Source organism: Lepidothrix coronata, unplaced genomic scaffold, assembly GCF_001604755.1.
Source record: "Lepidothrix coronata isolate B3197 unplaced genomic scaffold, Lepidothrix_coronata-1.0 Scaffold146, whole genome shotgun sequence".
NCBI classification, from domain to species: domain Eukaryota; kingdom Metazoa; phylum Chordata; class Aves; order Passeriformes; family Pipridae; genus Lepidothrix; species Lepidothrix coronata.
The window spans coordinates 265,127-284,847 of NW_016690326.1; the positions used below are offsets into that span (position 1 = coordinate 265,127).

Consider the following 19,721-nt stretch of genomic DNA (forward strand, 5'->3'; position numbering starts at 1 on the left):
TTAGTTAATCTGAGCTTGATTTAAGGGCACAAACCACATAGTCTGAGTGTACCTGACTGAGGGTGGTCAGATTCTGCTCTTTCCTCAGTCCTCACCTGTTTTGTGCTGCCGGGTTTCATTTCCCAGGCTGTGTTATCTGGCTGGGGGAAGGATGCTCCTTTGACTGTTTTCCGATATGCCAAGGATTAGGGATGAACATTCAAACTTCTCAGTGCCTCTCTGGGGCAGCACTGCTGCCAGGTGATCATCTCCATTGCTTTCTTCTCACCTGGGTGTCTGCAGTGAGGCCCCCACATCTGTGTTCAGTGCCAGGATCTGGCCTCTTGAAAACACTGAGCGCATCTAGCAGTGACAGTGAGCTAGAAAACGTGGTGATGCTGAGCCCCCTGGGCTCAGAAAACCCCAGGACATTCACCTGTCTTGACAATTGCACTGGAGGCAGAACCCTGGGAATTGCTGTGTGTTGGGTGGACGCTCCCCACTTCCCATCTGCTGTAAGCTCCTAAGCTTTGAATTCCTTGAGTAAGAGCTGTTTTAATGTGCAAAGTATTAAGACTGAGGTGATGTCTCTGCTTTTAATATGAAAGTCCTGTTATTCTTCAGAAATGCTATTATGAATTAAAATATTCCCTATGGGAGAAGTACATTACTTACTTTTGTATTATGATATTGGACTGGAATAAAAAGCAGCCAGGCTGTCATTCATTTCCTGGTCTAGGGACATTGTAAAAGTACTGTAAAGCAAGAATAACTTTGCACCACAGTTCTTGAATTCAACGATTGCCCTCTGAAGGTGCCACACATGATGGATTGTCACAGGCTTTCTGTCCTGCCTTGACATTTCATTCCTATCCAGTGTTGTCTTGTGTTCTGCTCTGAATCTGCCAAACAACTGACCCTAGAATTAAATGCCACACCTTCTTCTCTTCCCCTTTTTCTGAGCAGCGTCTTCTGCAGCTGAGGCTCTGAAATACTGGAGGACACCACATCTTCCTCAGGGACCCAGACAAGGGAGAGCTGGAGCCTCTGGGGGGCTCGGAAAGGAATTGCAGTTGGTGGTTGCCTGAGGAGCTTACCTTCACACCAATGTTGCTCTGAAACAAGTTGTGTCCAACATTCAGGTTTGGTAAGGTATGTATTTTTTTCCCCTGCTTTTTTATTTTTGCTCTTTTCTGAATGACTACATATGCAGAAAACAGAACATTAGCAGCCTTTGTGTTTATTGCTGTGTACCTGCCATGCTTGCACTGCATCTGTAAATAACCTTTGCTCTCCCTGAATTTGGAAAGTGTTCCTCAGGATTGAAGTGTTTTTATGATCTTGGGCTTGAGGGGATGCATGTTTATATTAAGTGCCCTATTGAACAAAATGCTTGCTGATGGGTGTGTGTTACTGTTGGTGGAGTATACTTGGTGATAGGCATCCATGTTTTGAAAGTCCTACTTGTTGTGTTTCACAAATGTCTGCAGTTCTGAGGGTCAGAGATGAAAAAAAATAAAATGAAGTAGCCCATTTGTAATTCAGCCCTGTGCTTTCCTTTGTACTTTGTATATTCTTGTTGTTTGCCAAGGATAGAAATACCACTACCAATTTCTTGTATAATTGTATGTCCCCTTTTTCATGGGGCATTTAAAAGTTTTGCCAGTGTGGAGGTTCTCATATCCACACAAAAATTGCCTTGGCTATGGTGAAACTGTAGCAAGGCAATATGCAACTATCTTTTAACAGTAAATTGAAGGCCAGGACTTTGAGAATGTATTGTTGATGAAGACGGTGCTATATAAACTCTTACGGTAATGCAGTCTCTGGTTCTACAGCTTCTTTTTTCTAGGTCAAATTATTTCTGTGAAGGTAAAGTTTCCTGAATAAAAAAAAAAGAAAACAAATTTAAAGCAATGATTCCTAGATCTTAATAGAATGGTATCAGATGATACTATCCTTTTTCATTTAACACGTGGATATTGACTTCTCTTATATGACTGTTCCAGCAGTATAATCTCATTGAGAAAAGTACAGCAGCAGTGTAACACCTGCACTTGATGTTAGTGGAGTAGGGGGGAGAACAAGTCAAGACTTTCTTAAAAGCCTCTAAGAAAACATGATGCATCCAAGTGAGTGTGCATTAGTTCTCCTGCTTTTCATCTTGGTTGCACCAGTCATGTTACCTCTGGAAATTGTAGGCTCAAACTCTCACGCTTCAGCAGAGCTCTGACTGTCTCCAGCGATTGCAAGGAAAAGTTGGAGGGAATAGCTTAAATTAGGTGCTTAACTTTTAAATGTTGAGGGTCAAGAAAGGTCTGTTCCAACCACAGCATATGCTGTTAATTTGTACAAGCATTTCAGGAAAACAACACAGTTGTCAAGGAGAGGTTCCCATTATTAACCCACGGCACTGCTGGCAAGAGTTGTCTCTCTGCTCCGGCAGCACCTGGTTTCTAGAAGAGGAGGCTGCTAAATGTTGCTCTTGCCTTCATTATCCTCTTCACTTTTGTTTATTTCCAAGCTACTGTTCCTGTGATTAAACACTTAAAAGGGAAGGTTGTAGGAGAGGTATTTCATAATTAAGAGAACTGCTTGACTCTTTCAGAGAAAAATTTTGCAGTGCTCTAATGTGGAAATCACAGCAGTTTTGTTTATTCTTTGTTCAGTTTTGAGATTTTTAAGTTGAAACACGTAAATCTTCCTGGCAATGAGGATGTGTGTTCTACTGGGTAAGCAAGGGATGCCAGGGTGGGTGAGGATCTGCTCCAGAGATGTTGGTTGTGGTGTGATGGTGGTGCTGCCCTTACTTCAGACAGGATGGTGGTTAGATGAGCTCCCCACATCCTTTCCGTTGGAGTCAGTCCAGCTCTCAGTCTAAGGTTCACATGTCAGTCTGCAGCATGAGGTTGTGCAGAACTTTGCAGAACCTCACAGTTTCAGAGGACAAAGAGTATTTTCTATACAATTGATTTACTATTGTTTAGGCATTAAACGCTAGGTTGGACTTCGGTCATAGTTTTGCATTTTACTTTGTGACCGTCAGATCTAAAAACTTGGCTCTTATTTAAGGGAAGCTCACATTTATGGCAACTTCATCTTTAAGGAAGAACATTGCAGATTGAGAAGATCGTGCTTCAGTATAAAGATTTGGCCAAACTCTTGTTCACTGAAGTAGCTGAGACCCTTCTTTATCGATTCTCTTCATCTTGAGGACTCATGATTACCAGAATATTTGACTACCATCAACTTTATCTGTTCCCATTAACACCCTTGTTAGACAGAAGTGCTACTTACCCCCATTTTATAAATGGTGAATAAGAAACAGAGTCAGTTCTGGGTCACTTTTAGGTGGTAATCATCTGTCTCTTATTTGCATGCAATCCAACTGCAGAAGGTGCATCCAATACCCACAGCTGGAGGTACACAGATAGCCTTGGCTGAGCAGCTGAGTCTATAGTGCAAAGCACAAGATTTGGATGTGGATCTGTTTGAGGTCACTGCTCTAATCTAAGCCAGTGTTTTCCATGTGTCCTGGTCTCCCAAGTAGAGGGGTTTTTAATGAAGTGATTACAGTAACACCAAATGACATCAGGACTCAACGTTTGCTCCATATCTCTACTGGAAACTGAAACATCTGTTCAAATAATGTGAACTGAACTCAGTTGCAGCAGAGTGTTTGCTCATGTGAGACAAGCAGATTCCCTTTTAGCAGCACTTATGCATTTGTGGTGATGGCAGTCTTATTGTATGAGGAATTATTTTAAATGGATCTTCAGATAACATGCAGAGTAATATTTTTTTCTCAAATTGCTCATTTTTAGATTAGCAGAATCAGGTTAGTAAAATGCTCTGTTCTGCTGAAAAGACACATTTAATAAATATGTAAGAGAAAAATTTTAAGTAGCCATTAAACATAGTTAATAAAATTTATCTTGCAAGTAGAATTGGAAAAAACCCTGTTCATTTAATGTGTTTTATGGCTCTCGTAGCAATTAATTGTCTTCATTACATGAACATAAATCCTCAGTGTAATTCACCTTTTTCCAATTAATTGCTGTGAAAAATTTTCCCTTTGCTTTGTTTAGACTGTAGTATTATTTTGTTTTTCTAAACGTTGGATCTCAGCATCACATTTTTTCCAGATGTTCTGTAAGTCAGTTCCAGTTAACAAAATCTCTTTGCGTTACAGGACAGTGCAGAGGTGATGTTGCAGATATGATGCTCTGATCAGGTGAAGCAGAGACTTTTTTTCTGCTTGACCTATAGCAGAGCAGTGGACTGGTGTCCTTGTCTCACTTCCTGTACTGTGGTCTGATAAAAAGTTATTATTTCTCTCTTCACGTTTTTCTTGTTTCTTGTGTGATTTCGTTTATTAAATCAGAAACAAACACTGATTTTATATGCCTGTGGGTTAGGTTGTCAAAGTAAGACCCTGGTGCAACTTTTCAATGACTTGCTGAGGGGTGCAGGTCTACTGGTTGTACCTGAAAATGTGTCAGTAAAATTGTCCTCCAACATTACTGAGGGAAAAGCTCAGTTGGAGCATCACAAGATGTCTGCCTGAATTCCAAAAGTTAAAATCAAAGCTTTATTTTGAATAAAGCCTTTATTCTTCTTGATTGAATGTTACATACCAAACAGGGAAACAGGACAGCGTGCAGGATCACATTTTACAGGTGTTTTTTGATCAGTGAGCATGCTGAGCTTGTTTGCCATGAGTAACATTTATGCAAATGTTTTCTAGTGTTTCTCTGGACTCTTTTGCCAGGGTGATGAAATAAACACCCATTATGTTTGCATGTTTTGCTGCAAGATCAGCAGACTGGCTGTTAACGTATCAATTCCCTTGATGACACCACTTCTGCAACCCTATTCACTCAACTTCTCCTGACAGGGCTTTTATTGAATCCATCAACCTGACACATATCAAAGCACAATTTCTGATAACAAATATCTTGTTGTAAAATGAATTAAAAAGGTGATAGCAGCGGCAGAACTGAGTTGAATTTCTGAAAGAAAATAAGGAACTCCAAAACGATAATGAAATTCTTAAGATATCAATCACAGACCAGTAATATAATAGTCCTTTACCTGTGCTCTCGAAGTACTGAAAAGTCAGTGGGTTTGCCTGAAGTCGTACAAATGGCCTTTCCCCTGGGCTGTCAGCCTGTGGCTCTGCCTTCTGGGCTCTGATGTTTGTAGTGGTGCTTCAGAGAGCTTGATGAAGTAGCATCATTTATTTTCTTCTGGAGACCTTTTGCCTGTGAGGACCGACAACCTCCTTGTAATTACTTTGCACTCTGGTCTTTGAGAGATTTGGAGACTGAGGAGTGGAAAATGCTGGCTCTGAGTGGAGCACACCTTCTTTCTCTCGGAAGAGAAAGCAGTTTGGAGCCCCTTGTCCTCTGCCGAGCTGCTGCTTGGCAGCCCATGGACCATGTGTTGGGCAGAGTCCAGTCGGGGTGGAAGAGGGCACGTGTTTCTCTGGGCTGCAGATGTTTTGAAATTAGTTGGCTCAAAACCTTTGTCTGAGAACACATTTTTTCTGTCTCCTTGCAACCTTCTCCTATCTGTCTTACTCTCCTCATCCTGTTTTTCTATCCCCTTTGGGTTTGCATCTCTTGGATGACAAGCAGCTGCAGGCAGGGCTGCCTTTGCACCAGTGCTACTCTCACTATGCCCAGGCTTGCTTACCTCTGATTTTTGGCTAGCACACACTGTAAAATACTAGCTAATAATAATCTTGCTTTTTGCTCTGTGGCATGTCTGCTCTTTGGATAAGTATCTGACAGTTTACGGCCTCACAGAGAGGAAGAGGAGGGCGGCCAACGGTTGATGTGGAAAATTAATTATGAACTGCCATCCTCCTGCCATGTAGTTAAGGCAGTTTCTGCATTCCAAGCTTAACATCCAACTGTGCAGAAAATAAAGGAGAATACTGCATTTCCTTTCTCAGATAGCGGGAATGTTGCCAGAACAAAGCTTAGTGGAGAATGTCTCATATGAGACTGATCACTCAGGATGCTCTAGAGCTTTTACTGCTCTGCCTGCAGCTGTGACACCACCCAGAGAGTAGTTTTTACCTTTTGTTGGACAAATATTAGCTTAATTGTGCATCCAAGCTGATAAAGACTTGTGTGTGTGATGGGGAAGTCAACTGTGTCCCACATGCAGTCAGAGAGCAACATTTTGTGTTTCAAAATGTGGAAATAGTGGTGACTTGGTAATGTTCAGGTTCAGATGAGCTGCAGCTGGTTATATTTTCATCCTTCAGGATGACATATTTATTTCATAATGATCTTCAGAAACTGGCCTCTTGTGTGGTGGGGGGAGAGTTTGACAGACACTGGGCAGTGCTGGGAATGTAATTACCTAAAGGAGCAGTTCTGTCCCTGGGCAGCCCCTGTCTTAAGGATCACAGAAGTAATTGCTGGAAGTCCCAGCACCGTGTGTACTTCAGGAGCTGTTCTGGTCTGATAATTGAAGACTAGGAACTACTAACTTGAGCTGAGAACTGCAGAGCCAGCACAGGCCAATCTAAGTCCCAAAGATGCCCTTCCTTAGGGAGCTCTCTAGGATGCATAAAAGAGCCTGAGAGAGGTAGGGTTTTGGAAAGCCCCGACAAATTTCTAAGTGACTATTTGGGGCTAAGCTAAAGAAGTGAGCATTTGCTGTGACTTTTCTGATTGAAGCCTTTTCTTAGTCCAAAGTGTATTGAAGGGTGCAATGGAAAGAGCCTTGTAAAGCCACAGCAGTAACAGGTGTGAAGTGTTGCAGAGATACTTTGCTCTGTAATAGTGTCTCTTGAGACCAGAAAAATCCTTTTGGCTCTTCAAGTTTCCAGTTAAGGTACCAAAAGTCTCCACTTCATAGATTTTTGTTATGAAATTTATTTTCACAGTTGCTGACTAATTTGGTGGTTAACTGAGGGATGATGCTCTAAGAAATACCTAGGATTTTGTAAAGGTCCAAACTTGTGCCTGGTGAAAGTCATGGACTCAAATCATGATGATGTGGCTTTTGTTTTCCTCTTCCTGAGCTCTACCTCCTGATCGACACAACTGCTGCTTTCTTTCTAGTGCTGTCATGCTGATTTTTTGCAGCTAGAGGACTGTATTTGGAAGCATAAACCTGTTGTACATGTTTAGATGTGATGCAAATAATTATGCATGTCTGATGAAGGGAAATTAAAACATACTGGAAGTGTTTGGAAATAAGAGAGAATGTGTGCAGCCAAGTGTTAGCTGTGAATGGAGAGTTCTTGTTGGCATCGTTTAATGGGAACTCTCCAGCCTGTAGTTTCTGTGGTGAATATATAGAAAACAGCAAGAACAGAAAGGCAGGGTCACTGGAGGTGAATGGGCAGGGAAATGGCTGCCTTTCACCTCTGGGAGAAAAGGGACAGTGAAGGAGAAAAGGAGAGCAGCATTTCTGCCTTTCACCTCTGGGAGAAAAGGGAGCAGCATTTCTGATGAAGTGAGCCCATTTCTGATGATGGGCTGACACCCCCCTCAGTCTTTGCCTCCAAGTTGGTGGGAAGGAGCTGGCAGACACCCTGATAGCACTGGCCTCCTCTAAGGAAGGTCTTATTCCTTCACCACAGCAAATGCCATCTGGTGTTTTCTCCTGACTGGCCAGTTGATAACCTGGAGAATTTTTTATTTTTTCTCTCTCTACTATATGGGGTAAGCAGAGCTCCATTTATATCTTGCCAGACAAGCTTGGTGCTTTTGGCATTAGTGGCCAGATGCCTTTTCATCCACCTGTGGAAGTGGCCCCTTACCTTTTTAGAGATTCCCCTCTTCCTTTCTTCACAATGCTGTTGTGCTTTCCAGTCTCAATGTTGTGAGGGAAGGAACACTTCGGTTTTGCATGTGATGTGCTATAAAAACTTGGACTGGGGGAACCCCCAAGTTGATGTGTGCTCAGTCTGGGTTGTGATGATGCCATCACCTGCACAGAACCAAAGCATTCTCAGTAAAGACTGTAAAAGGCAACGTGAGGCTTGGGACTGCCGTTTCCATGGCAGATCTCATGCCTCTGTCAGGTACTGGAGGTTCTCAGCTTCTCTCCTTCTGCCCAGTGATACTCTGGTGGGTCTGTGCCAGCATGCTGGGCACATATATAGAGGAAATATAAATAAAGAGAATTCAGGAAGTTTTTTACAGACTCTTTGGATTTTATGTATAAAATTGGGTGCTGACTGCCACTGCAGCTGATGGGTAACACCTTCCAAAGTGTTACCAAGTTTATGACTCCAGTAGGGGGGTTGTAAGTCTTTCTCTACACTTTTGTCCTACCCCCAGGGGTGACAACAAAACACAGAGGATCACTGAAAGCTTCCCCAGAATGCTCTTTAAAATAAAATGTGGCAAAACAACAATAAAAAAAGTCCTTCTCCTTGTCAGCAACCTCTCATTGGCTTGGGAGCACGGGAAAGGGGGTTGGGCAGCCCTGCACTCTGCTTGCTTTCTCTCTGGGAGGAATTTCTAGTTGTTAATGATTAATTCAAATGTTTCTTGTCATGAGTACAGTGTGCACAGAGTGATAAATCTGTGGTGGGTTAGAGGTGGAGGTTGCTCAGTGCTGACAATTAGTTTGAGCCACAGGCTTTGCTTTCATTGGCATTTTCACAGCATTAACCCGGACCTTGTCAATTAAAATCCAGACACATTTTGATGAGGGACATCTTCTTCTAATGATAATTGTAATAATATCACTTTTCTTCATTTAAAACCTGTCAAACAGGCATGTTTCCTGGAAAATAACTGCCCAGTTTTCACATTGCCTACATAACTAGGAAGTATCTTTCAGTTTTTTGAGCTGACATTTCATCACCAATGACTAAAAGCATATGAGGCCAGAGCTGTTAATCTTCGAACACTTACCAACTTCAGTCAAGGTAATTTGACTTTATCTGCTAAAATAAGCAGGTTTATTAGCCTTCACTTTGGAGGCTAATAAACATTTGATAATTGCCAGAAGTCGTTGATGGGGATTTATACTATTAAGCTCTTCTCTGTTTGACAGCATAGCTCCAGAGCATGTCCTAGGCAGTGATCCATTTCTGCAGCTCACCTGTTCATTAGGTGGAGGAGGAAGCCTTGTGTAAAGGTTGATTAAGGAACTTGTCTGAGATGCACAAGAAGTCTTCAGTAGAATAAAACCCAGAAACCCTGTGTCTGATCGTGTATATATACTGCAGTGGGGTTTTTTATGTGGTTTTGTGTCTCTAAATACTCCATTTAGAATCTCTTTCAGGCCAAAAAAATGAGTATTTAATAGTTGGAATGGGAGTGATATATCAGGTATCAACTGGAAAGCCATTGGGGCTTTATTTTAGCATGGCATGAAAAATAACAAAGTGAAAATCATGTTTAGCTTTGCATGGAAAAATACTCTTTATTTTTCTGAATGAGGAGCAAAAAAGCTGTACCAAGTAAGACTATTGAGATTCTGCAGTGTGTTTGATCTGAGCTTACCTATGTGGGTGGAAAACACTGCACTTTTTATTTAGATGTTCCCTGGATCACTGGGCTTCAGTCAGGTCACATCTATTTGTTTCCTTTATTTGTCATCTCTTTCTTTAAAAATAGGTTCTTCAAGTGCTCAGCCCTTGTGTATTTAAAAACCTCATCAGTATTACAAACTTGCTTCTCCTCTGGTCCCTCTCTGAGAACTGTAGAAGGAACTCTAGATGATGCCATAATGTAAATAACAATAATCCACCTTATTTCTATAACAACTGGAATAATATCATCAGTTGTTCACAGTTCAAAATTCAGGGCATAGCATGGACTCTGAGTAGGAAATCCAGGCACCAAATATTGCATTGAAAAAAGATCGAGGAATGATAACTGAGAAGTAAATGGGCTCGGGCTGCTGTGACTGTATTCTAGAAGTTTATAGTTGTGCTTTTAGTAAATGCAAAGAGTAATCCACCTCTACTATGGTAGGGCTCTTCTTTTCCCTTTCCAGTGTGAACAGGCAAGCCTGAAATCTGCATTCTGGTGCATATAGAAATTGCACTTACAACTGGGAATATTATCAGACAGTTTTCCAGCAGGCCTTTATCAACCGAGCTGTGTATCTGACTGCTCTCATTTTTTTAAGAGTGCATTTATAAGCATTAGGGGTGATCAATAAAACCTGACCTACCTTTGCAAGCTAAATAGGCCTGATTTGAAACTACCAGACTTAAAGAGATTAAGATTTGCTAACAGTGATTTAAGGGCGAGTGAGATCCATTTACATGCCATTTCTTTTCCACTTTTGAGGTTTGAATTGCATCGGAAAATCTGTCATATTGCATGTTGAAGCATGGCAGCTACCACTTTATTGAGCATGTCTTTGTGAAGGAGCTGCTTTCATACCCTGCATTGCACTATACCTTACTGAAAACATAATGTAATTAATAGATGTGGAACAAGTCTAACTGTGCGGAGCGAAACGTCCATGAACTTGGACTCTAAACAGTATTTTCTATTTGTTACTTTTGGTCTTTAGGGGGAAAAAAGGAATGTACAATAAAAAAGAAAAAAAAAGAAACAAAGAGACACTAAAGAATAATTTAAAACTATATCTGTTGTTTAACCCTTTGAGGATGATGTGGAAGTGGAGGCTGGAAGAACAACACTTCCCCACAATACAGGTTGACTGGGTGCAAGGAAGGGCCAGATTGATGCTGTAGAGTAGTCTTTTATTTCCCCATCTCATCGCTTTTAAGCATTCAATTTAAGAACCTGAAAACCACGTGGAGTGGTCTTGCATCAAGAAAGGCAGGTTTGGTTATACAACTGCCTGAAAGGAGGTTGTAGCTAGGTGGGGGTTGGTCTCTTCTCCCAGGCAACTATCAGTAAATCAAGAGGGCATGGTCTTAAGCTCTGCCAGGGGAGGTTTAGGTTGGATATTAGGAAGAAATTCTTTACAGAAAGGGTAATCAGGGATAGGAATGGGCTGCCCAGGGAAGTGGTGGATTCTCTGTCCCTGGAGGTTTTTAAGATGAGACTGGATGTGGCACTCAGTGCCATGGTCTGGGAACCACGGTGGTAGTGGATCAAGGGTTGGACTTGATGATCTCAGAGGTCTCTTCCAACCCAGCTAATTCTATGGTTCTATGATTGCCTTAATCTGAGAGGTTTTATAATAAGTAGATCATTGAGTCAAATGTAATGAAATAAACCTTCTGGCAAGAATGCTCTATCCTGCAGATGTACCTCTGTTACAAAAAAGTTGTTTAGGACATTTTAAATATTTTTACAGGATTCATTTGTCCAGCTATCTATCTGTTGGGCTGGTTTTGATTCCTGTAGTAGGTATGTAGTGTGGTGCCTCTGGAGATTCCATCAGACATTGGGCACTGTATGTGCATTTGCAGATGACATGTCCATGTTTCACAAGATGATTATGTACCAGCTGCTCTTCCTCTCCTCTACATGGTTCATATTTAGAGCAAGAGGTGTGTGGACTCAATAAAAGCCATCAGAAGGCACTGTTGCTCAGGTATTGATGGAGTTTGTGTGTGTTAAGTTTGACTAAGCTTGTGTGCATGCATGCTCATCCTCTGTTGGACTAGTTATTAATAAACATTGTTACTAATGAGCCATTTTGTTCATAAATGGTTTTATCCATCTTCATGACCCTAGTTTGAGAACCTGCTATGCTCAGTGCTGGAGAGCAAGGTCATACATGACAGTCCTTGGCCCAAAGAGCTTTTGTGTTAAAAATCTAAGTATAGTGGGAGAACGAGACACGATTGCCAGCAAGTGTGGAGGCAACAGATGGAGCACAGCGGTGGAGATGAAGGATGTGCAGAGCTTCATGTGTTTTGGGGCATTGATGATCAAAACTCCTCTTTGTTGTGGTGCCTGTACAAGGCTCACAGCAATCAGGGATTTGGTTTGCTGAGACTAACTCCTGCCTTGTTAACTACTACTTCTTGATTATTTCTGTCTATATCCATCTGCTGCCTCTTTGCTGTTAGAGCTGCAAATTCCTTAGGGTTCAGACAGCTTTTTCTTTTACTGTTTGTGCAGTACCAAATTCAGTGGAGTTCTGGCCCAGAGTTAATGCTGGTAGCTGTTAGCAGTGGCATTTACACATGAAAATAGGGCATTAGGAAAACAATTATTTTCACGTTCTGATTATCTTTATTTGCATTGCAACATCTTCTGAATCTTTGAAACTGAAAAAATTATTTAAATTAAAATACATGATTAAAATGATTATTATAATGTTCTCTACCACAAATAGTTCCATTCAGGAAATGCAATTTGTTTTTGGTGTGTGGTTGCTTATATAAACGTCTGCATTTGTCTGGAAGATAGATTTTATCCTACAGCCTCTGGCTGTTGCTTTCCTAGGTGCTTATTCATGTTTAATATAGCCCTCCCATGTATTTGCATACATAAATACACACTTTTTCTTTTTAACACCTGTTTGCATCTTTTAATTATAGATTGACCCTGAGGGTGTTGGCTTTGGGGTTTGTGCAGCCGCAGGTAGCTGGATGTTCCATATTGTTCTTCTTTCCTAAGACCTGAGCCTGCTTCACACTGACCTGCCAGCTGAAGTTTCCCCTTCTGGCACCACGCCACAGCTAAGTGCCTTTCAGCGAGTTCTCGGCTATAATCCTGAGCTGATTTCTGGGATGCAATTCACTGCTCCGGTTATCATATCAAAAGGGGAGTGATTTACATTTCCTGCACGTCTCCGTGTTGCCAGCCTCGGAGAACGCTGCAGAGACAAAGTTAATGTAATTTGATAAAATAACAAAAATAAGCCTATTTACAGTGTTGCGCCTTATGCTGTGGAGAAATTTGATACAGATGCAAAGTTGGCACTAAGTACAAATTTAGGCTGTGCACAGAGATTAATTTTGGGGCTTTATTTGGCTCCCAGGGAAAAAATAGGAAGATTGTCCCTAAAGGCTGAATGTATGGAGAGCTGTATATCCACCTTTGTGCGCCACAAAATATATCTTTATCTTGATTTCTTATTGTGTTGCCCCTTAAAGTCTCTCTCCTCCCGATACTCATCGGGAGTAGTGTCTGCATAACACATTATCTTTGGTTTTTATCTGACCCCCCTCAGCCCTCCACAGCTTCCTCTCTGAAAAGGCATTGAGCAGTCACACCAGCATCATTTGTACGAAGTGAAACACTTTATGTTGAGATATTTTAAGCACGTTCATACGGGAAATGCCACAGGACTGGCAGGGCTGCAGTGTTTGCTGCTGCTGCGCTTTCAGCTGCCGGTATTTGTATGCAGGAGCAGAGGCGGTGGTGGCTTCGCATTCATTTCCTGTGTATCAATTACTTATTAGTAATCCACAAGCCCAATTAAGGAACTGGAGGTGGGATGTGATGCTGAGAGTGTGGCTGTGCTTCTCTCAGTTTGGGGAGGGAAGGGATGTATCTGGTACAGGTGACCAAACTGGTGGTGTTACTTATCTCTGGGACAGATTCCTGCAGCCTGGTCTAACTTTGGCCTAATTTCCTATTTTTTATGAGCATTTTTTCTTGGATGTGTTGACTATGCTGCAATGAGAGGTTGTGTTAAAGGGACACTCAATGAAAACAGAGTGGGCAAACCTGCACTTTGTCTTTCTCATTTGAGGTTCTGATATTGTGTACTTGCAGCTGCAAGTGGAAAAGTATATACTAGTTTCATAAGCCTTCCAGCACTGGCAGCATCTCCTCTACAGGGTTTGTAGTCCCAGGTCAGGTTTTTTTAGGAATTTGTGAGTAGAGGTCACCAAAATTCACCTTCAGGCTCTTCAGGACAGGGTATGCTTTCCCTCCCATTTCACTTTCCTGTTCTTCCTCCCATCTCAGCAAAGAAATGTCTTTGTTCATGCCTACATTTTACGTGGCTTTAAAAACTTTGAAGCTCTATGTAGTTCTCCCTTAACTTGAGCAAATCTTTTAAAAGCAGATCATAAAGGCTGACCACACCAGGAAAATATCACTGTCTCACCTTGATTAGTTTGTGTGCCTGACCTCCTCTTCCTCCTAACTTTGACTACTGCTTCTTGTCACCTTTGATTTCATCTTTTTCTTTTCTGTTTTCCCCCCTTTCCCTGTACTGTCTTTGAAGATTTGCACTGCCCTATATTATCACCTCCCCATGCTGTTTGAATCTTAATGCAAGTGCCCTGAGACGAGATGCAACTCACCCTTCAAACTGATACGTCTCTTTTAGTGTATGATTTCCAAAGAGATGAGTGTTTCTGGATCCTGGAAATTAAAACCAGCATGTGCATATGTTACTTTATTCAGAAAAAATGTAAACTTCAGTGGAAATCAGACCACAGCATGGGTACATAGAACAGGTCAGGGCACCTGCATAACTTATCCCTGATGAAAAGGGAAGCTCTGCATCTTTCTGTCCCTCTCACTCTGATTTTCCCTATTCTATTTTTTTAAGAACTGATTTCCTTAGGGAGTTGTTAATGTTCAGGGCTTCTTACCCTGACATTTTGGACAATGATGTGACAACACAAGTGCATCTATTACTCTTCTGCTGGAAGCTGACTAAAGCTAAGGACTTGATGGATAATGGCCACATTTTCCAGCAGCGCCTCATGTATATGTGAGAAGAATGACTGAGTGACCTGCATATAAAACCAAACTCTGTCAGGCACGAAATCTGAGCACAGAACTAGGAGAGAAGACTGAGAACATGAGCTTTTCACCACGAGGTCCATATTTTGCTCCCCTTCTCTCTGTTGGTGGCAATCTGGTGCTTTCTGTGTGGCAGCAGTGCAGGTTGTGGTGTGGGAATGTATAATCTCCTTCATGGCAAGGGAAGACAAACAGCAGCAGGCTTGTATGGCATGGGGAGCTTTGAGAGAAGGAGACTGCACACCTGAAAACAGCATCACTTCACCTTTGGCTGCCAAAGAAAGCTGATTCTCCTCTGCCTTGAGTAGTCAGTTTACACCTGTGCAAATTGAATGTAAAACAACACTGACTGAGAGCTTACATTTGATGCTGCTGTGGGGGCCCTTCAGGGAGAAGGGGAGAGAGCTGGCTGGGCCTCTAGATCTGGAAGTCAGAGGCCATTTGAACAGCATGTCCCACCAGGGTGCTCTGCCCTGGCAGGTGAGGTGTGCTGGTAGGATTCTGTGTGTTTGGTGCCTTGCTGGGTGCTGTAGACCTTTTGCTGAAGCCGATACTGCTCTACTTTATGTTCCACAGCATAGACTTGCTAAAGCTGATTTTGAACTCACACAGCTGAGAGGGGTGGGGAGGAAAGGGGGTTACAGTGGGACAGGGCTGGGATCCTCTCCCCTCCCAGTTCCCCAGCACATCACTTAAGCACGATCCCCCTGACCTCTAATTCACGTGTTCTTCCATTTCCTCTCTCTGCAAGAACACGGTAAGAGATGAAATGATTCAAATAACGTGCATAGAACTGGAGAAGGGAAAGTGTAAAGAGGAGGGAGGGTAAGATCAACCACGTTTTGCACCAGGAGCAGAAGTGTGCAGGGAGAGGATGGATGGCAGTTCTGCCCTCAGCTGCGTCGTTCCCATGAGCAGCACGTCAGGAGCCTGTGGCAGGTTGGGAGTCCCCAAACCTTTCCTCTGCTGAACTGCTCTGGGAAATAATGAAAATAAGTATATTTTTACAGCTTTCTTTAATGAATATTAGATGGGCTTTTAGGCTCAGAGAGTAGTTTACAGGTGAGATATCTGTGACATAGTGAAGTCCATGTCATTCTTGATGATGTAGCAGCCCAAGGTACAGTGTTGCATCAGGAAAAGACTGTACTCCAAACAGACCTTGAATGTTCATTTTTCACAGAGGACATGCTCATAAGTGTTTGTGAACAAACAGAGAGTTGCAGTGTGCCAACAAAAGAAAGCAACAGAGTGGAAAAAACTAATCCCAGGTTGAGTATCTGCTATGGAACATATTTTTCTGTGAAAAATTCACTGGCTTCTCTGCTTCAGATTTTCCATCTTTCCAGGGGTACTCCCTCAGTCTTACCTGGGATTTGGGGAAGACTAGTGCCCTCTGTAGCACTGCCTGCTGTCATATTTTTTCTTCAGTTTTTATAAGACAACAATGTCTGCAAAACTTCCTTTTCTCTACCTAATGTAGATTATAATTGCAATAACATTTACTTCAAGTGAAATAGGGTGCTGTAGCTGTGATTGGCATCTGCAAATAATCAAAGAACACGAAAAACATCACAAATGGTTCAAAGAACAGGAAAAAAAAATCACAATAATATTCTCCAAAGAAGTGATGATGTCCCATGTATGTTATTATAGAACACAAGAAACTTGTGGCTGTAAGAGGAAGGTTGATGAATGTCCTCACTGTTGCAGCATTAAAACCTAATTGCCTCTGGGTTTCTTGATTATCTCCAACACAGCTATCATGTTGCCCCTTTGAAAAAATGAACTGACATCACATGCACAAACTTCAAAAGGTCTGGTTGTTGGGATTTTTTTCTGGAAAGAGACCAAATTATTTTCAAGCAGTTTCTAGTGTGTTTTCCAAACTTGTTGGAATATTGCACTGAACTGGGGACCTGTTGCTTCTATATCCCAAGTTAAATGATTATTCAGGTTTCCTGTCAGACTTGGGCATTACCACATCAGGACTCCTGCCAGTATTTTGTACTTGCTACCTTCATATGTAAAAGTATTATTTATTAGTGTGGCTGGAGAAGGGATTCTGTGTTCCCAGGATGTAATTCTCCCTCTCACTGCATGAAAGGTGTCCTTGGAGCACCTCATTGCCTCCTGTTGTGCCCCCTGTAAAACGGGAGCAGTGGTGTTGTTCTTTCATATTGTATGTGCCGAGTTCTACATCCTGGAACACTGTGTTGCTGCTGTTCAAAATGGGCCCATTTTCCAAGAAAAGAAAGAAAGTAGTACAAGAATAGTAAAAATAGATTATTTTCTGAGCTTTTAACAAGTACAGACTCACTTTCCAAATAACCGAATATAGTTCTCCCTTTAATTGGAGATGTTTTGAACTTATCTTGGTCCTCAGAATAGCCACCGATTGATAAGGAGGATTTTCAGGACATTAATCACCCAGTTCCCTGTGGCTTTTGGTAAGAGTTCAGTGGCGTATTTCTCTTTGTGGCTTTACTATTAACCTTTCCTTGACTTCATCTCCCAAGCAGACACATGTGCTACACATGCAGCCCCAGCTATGGCACCCCTGTGGTATTAAAGCTCAGTGAACCATTCTGGGCTGATCAGGACTGTTAGTCTTGAGGTTTTTTAGTGGCCGAGGGGGGGAAATGGCTCAATTTTAGGTTCAGTTGTCATTCTACACAACAGAGTTGAAATGAGATTTTTACGATGAGCAAAACGGATGTAAAAGTGAACACTTCAGAACTTTGGAAAAGCTTCAAAAGGCTGGGTATTTGGTCAAATACTTTCTGAATCATCTTGCTGCTTAGCATATAGGAGGTATGGCTGGCAGGGGTCAGTTGAGGGCAGGATGAGAGTTAGTGTTGTTGCAGGACTTTGGCCTCATAGTCTGGTCCAGGGCTGGTGGAGATGAGGGCATGTGCAGAAAGCATAAGGTCTCATCTCTGTACTCACCCAGCTTTTGGAGCCTGCTGGACACAGCCTGAGCATTGCTTTCTTACCCTGGTGCAGTGGGAGATTGCATATGGCAAAGATTTGTAGAGATTGGTTTAGTTTGAAAACAAATCTTCCTCTCTCCTCCAAATAATTTATGTTTATTTTTGAAGGGGAAAAAGCAATCAACAAGCTAAAAACAGTGTAGTGATGACAAGTTGGTGATGCCTAGCCTATTCCAGAAGGCTTCCTTGTGTGTAGTACAAAGTGTTTCTGTTTGTGCAAATGAATTACTAAAAAAGAAAACAGCTCATAGTCTTTTGGAAGCCTTGCCGAGACTGAAAAAGCCAAAGAGGAAAGGAGGAAAATACCCCAAAATGGCTGAAATGGTGCATGGTATCACCCCAGGGGGACTCGGTCATTTGCAGGGGGGCAGAAGAGGGGTTTGCTTGGGGATCAGAATTGGTCTTCAACCAACTAACCCACCTTCATTGAAGCTGGAAGGTTGGAAGGAAATTTTCCTATCTTTTCTGAAGAGGAAGAGGGAACTGGTCACTGTTGGAATGAGCAACCCCCTGCATGAGTCTTGCAGGTGCATATGCAGGGGGAGAGGGAGTGTGAAATGCAGCAGGGCGCCAGCTGGCAGACGTGGTGATAGTCCTGTAAATGGAAATGTTTGCAAGTGAGAAAAGATGAATGTGTGTATGTGCTTGTAGGATCCTTGTTATCGTGTTATCTTGGGTCTTTAGGGACAAAATAGCCACTCATGCATGGAGAGTAAACAGACACACAGTATGTATAAATAATGTGTGGAAGAGCAGCTTCTGAATACAATTTCCATCATTATTTAAAAACCAACTACTTAGGCAAATTATTATAATTCCAGTGACACTAACTAATGCACCAGTAATTAGGATGGGAAATGGGAATATATTCCATGGAAATGATCTTGATATTTCACCCATCCAATTGTACAGTAGTCTTCTTGAAGAATAAGCTTTCATTTGCCCAGTTTTTTGGAAGGCTATAATTTAGTTGATTTAAAGCAAATAATCAAGAAAATTACCCTGGAGACCTCCATGTTGGGTTGAGAACACCAAGTTAAGAATAATATAATTAGTAGTGCTTTTGCTGCCTTTACTGTATCTTGTCTTAATGTGGCTGATTATATAAATAGTTATAATAATTCTGTCTTTTCTTGGCATCACTGGCATCCCATGAGCTCAGTCCTTCTCCAGGTTCAGTGAAGCCACATGGCTGCTATTTTACCATACATACTTTTGCTGCTCCCTTTGGAGAGCTCTTCTCTAGCATTTCGGTCTTTCAGAACTGTTTCCATAACTAACAGAGACTTGAATGTATTTACTAAAGCACAAGTCTGCTGAGGAGCAGCTGGGGGAACTGGGGGTGTTTATCCTGGAGAAAAGGAGGCTGAGGTTGGGGGGTCAGTCCGTTCTAGATAACAAGCGATAGGATGAGAGGAAAGGGCCTCAAGTTGCATGAGGGGAGATTCAGGATGGAAATTAGGAAGAATTTGTTCACCAGAAGCATTGTCAAGCACTGGAACAGGCTGCCCAGTCACCATCCCTGGGGGTATCTAAAAGATGTGTAGGTGTGGCACTTGGGGACATGGTTTAACGGTGGACTTGGCAGTGCTGGGTAGACAGTTGGACTTGATGATCTTAAAGGTCTTTTTTCAGCCCAAAAGATTCTATGATTCCAAGGTGTAGGCATGCTCTTCCTGGATTGCAAAGAAACATTATTCATTGGTTGGTTTTTGAGAGTCTAAACTGTAGAGAAAGGTCTGTGTGCTTGTGGTTATAGCCTTTGTAAATGAAGCATGCTGGAGAAATACATTGTTTTGAGAGAAAAAAATGAGAAAATAATGTTTCTACCTTGTCTGACAAGTGCTGGCAACACACTTACCATTGTTTAGGTAATTAAAAATTATACTGAAGCAATAACCCCACTTATTTCTCATCAAAATAGCCCTTATGCCCTTATGCTTTTGAGCACGTTAGAACAACGTTAGGGAAATGCTTTAAATTGCACTTGTGAAAACACTGAGGAGCTGCAGCTTTGATGTCAAGTCTCCTCTGGCATCCAGCACCAGGGTTGTCCCACATAGCCTGGAATACTTACCTTCTAAGTAAATACAATTTGCCAAAATAACAATGAAGGTGTGCT

General features: G+C 42.0%; 1 protein-coding gene across 6 annotated transcripts in view; it reads left to right on the plus strand.

The window, feature by feature from the left end:
- Window positions 1–19,721, plus strand: part of SGCD (sarcoglycan delta) — a 327,884-nt gene that overhangs the window by 121,275 nt on the left and 186,888 nt on the right. For all 6 annotated transcript variants that reach the window (XM_017828149.1, XM_017828147.1, XM_017828150.1 and 3 more), the window contains one exon: window positions 946–1,131. The gene's annotated coding sequence lies outside the window, so the exon portion shown is untranslated. The remainder of the gene's footprint in view (window positions 1–945; window positions 1,132–19,721) is intronic.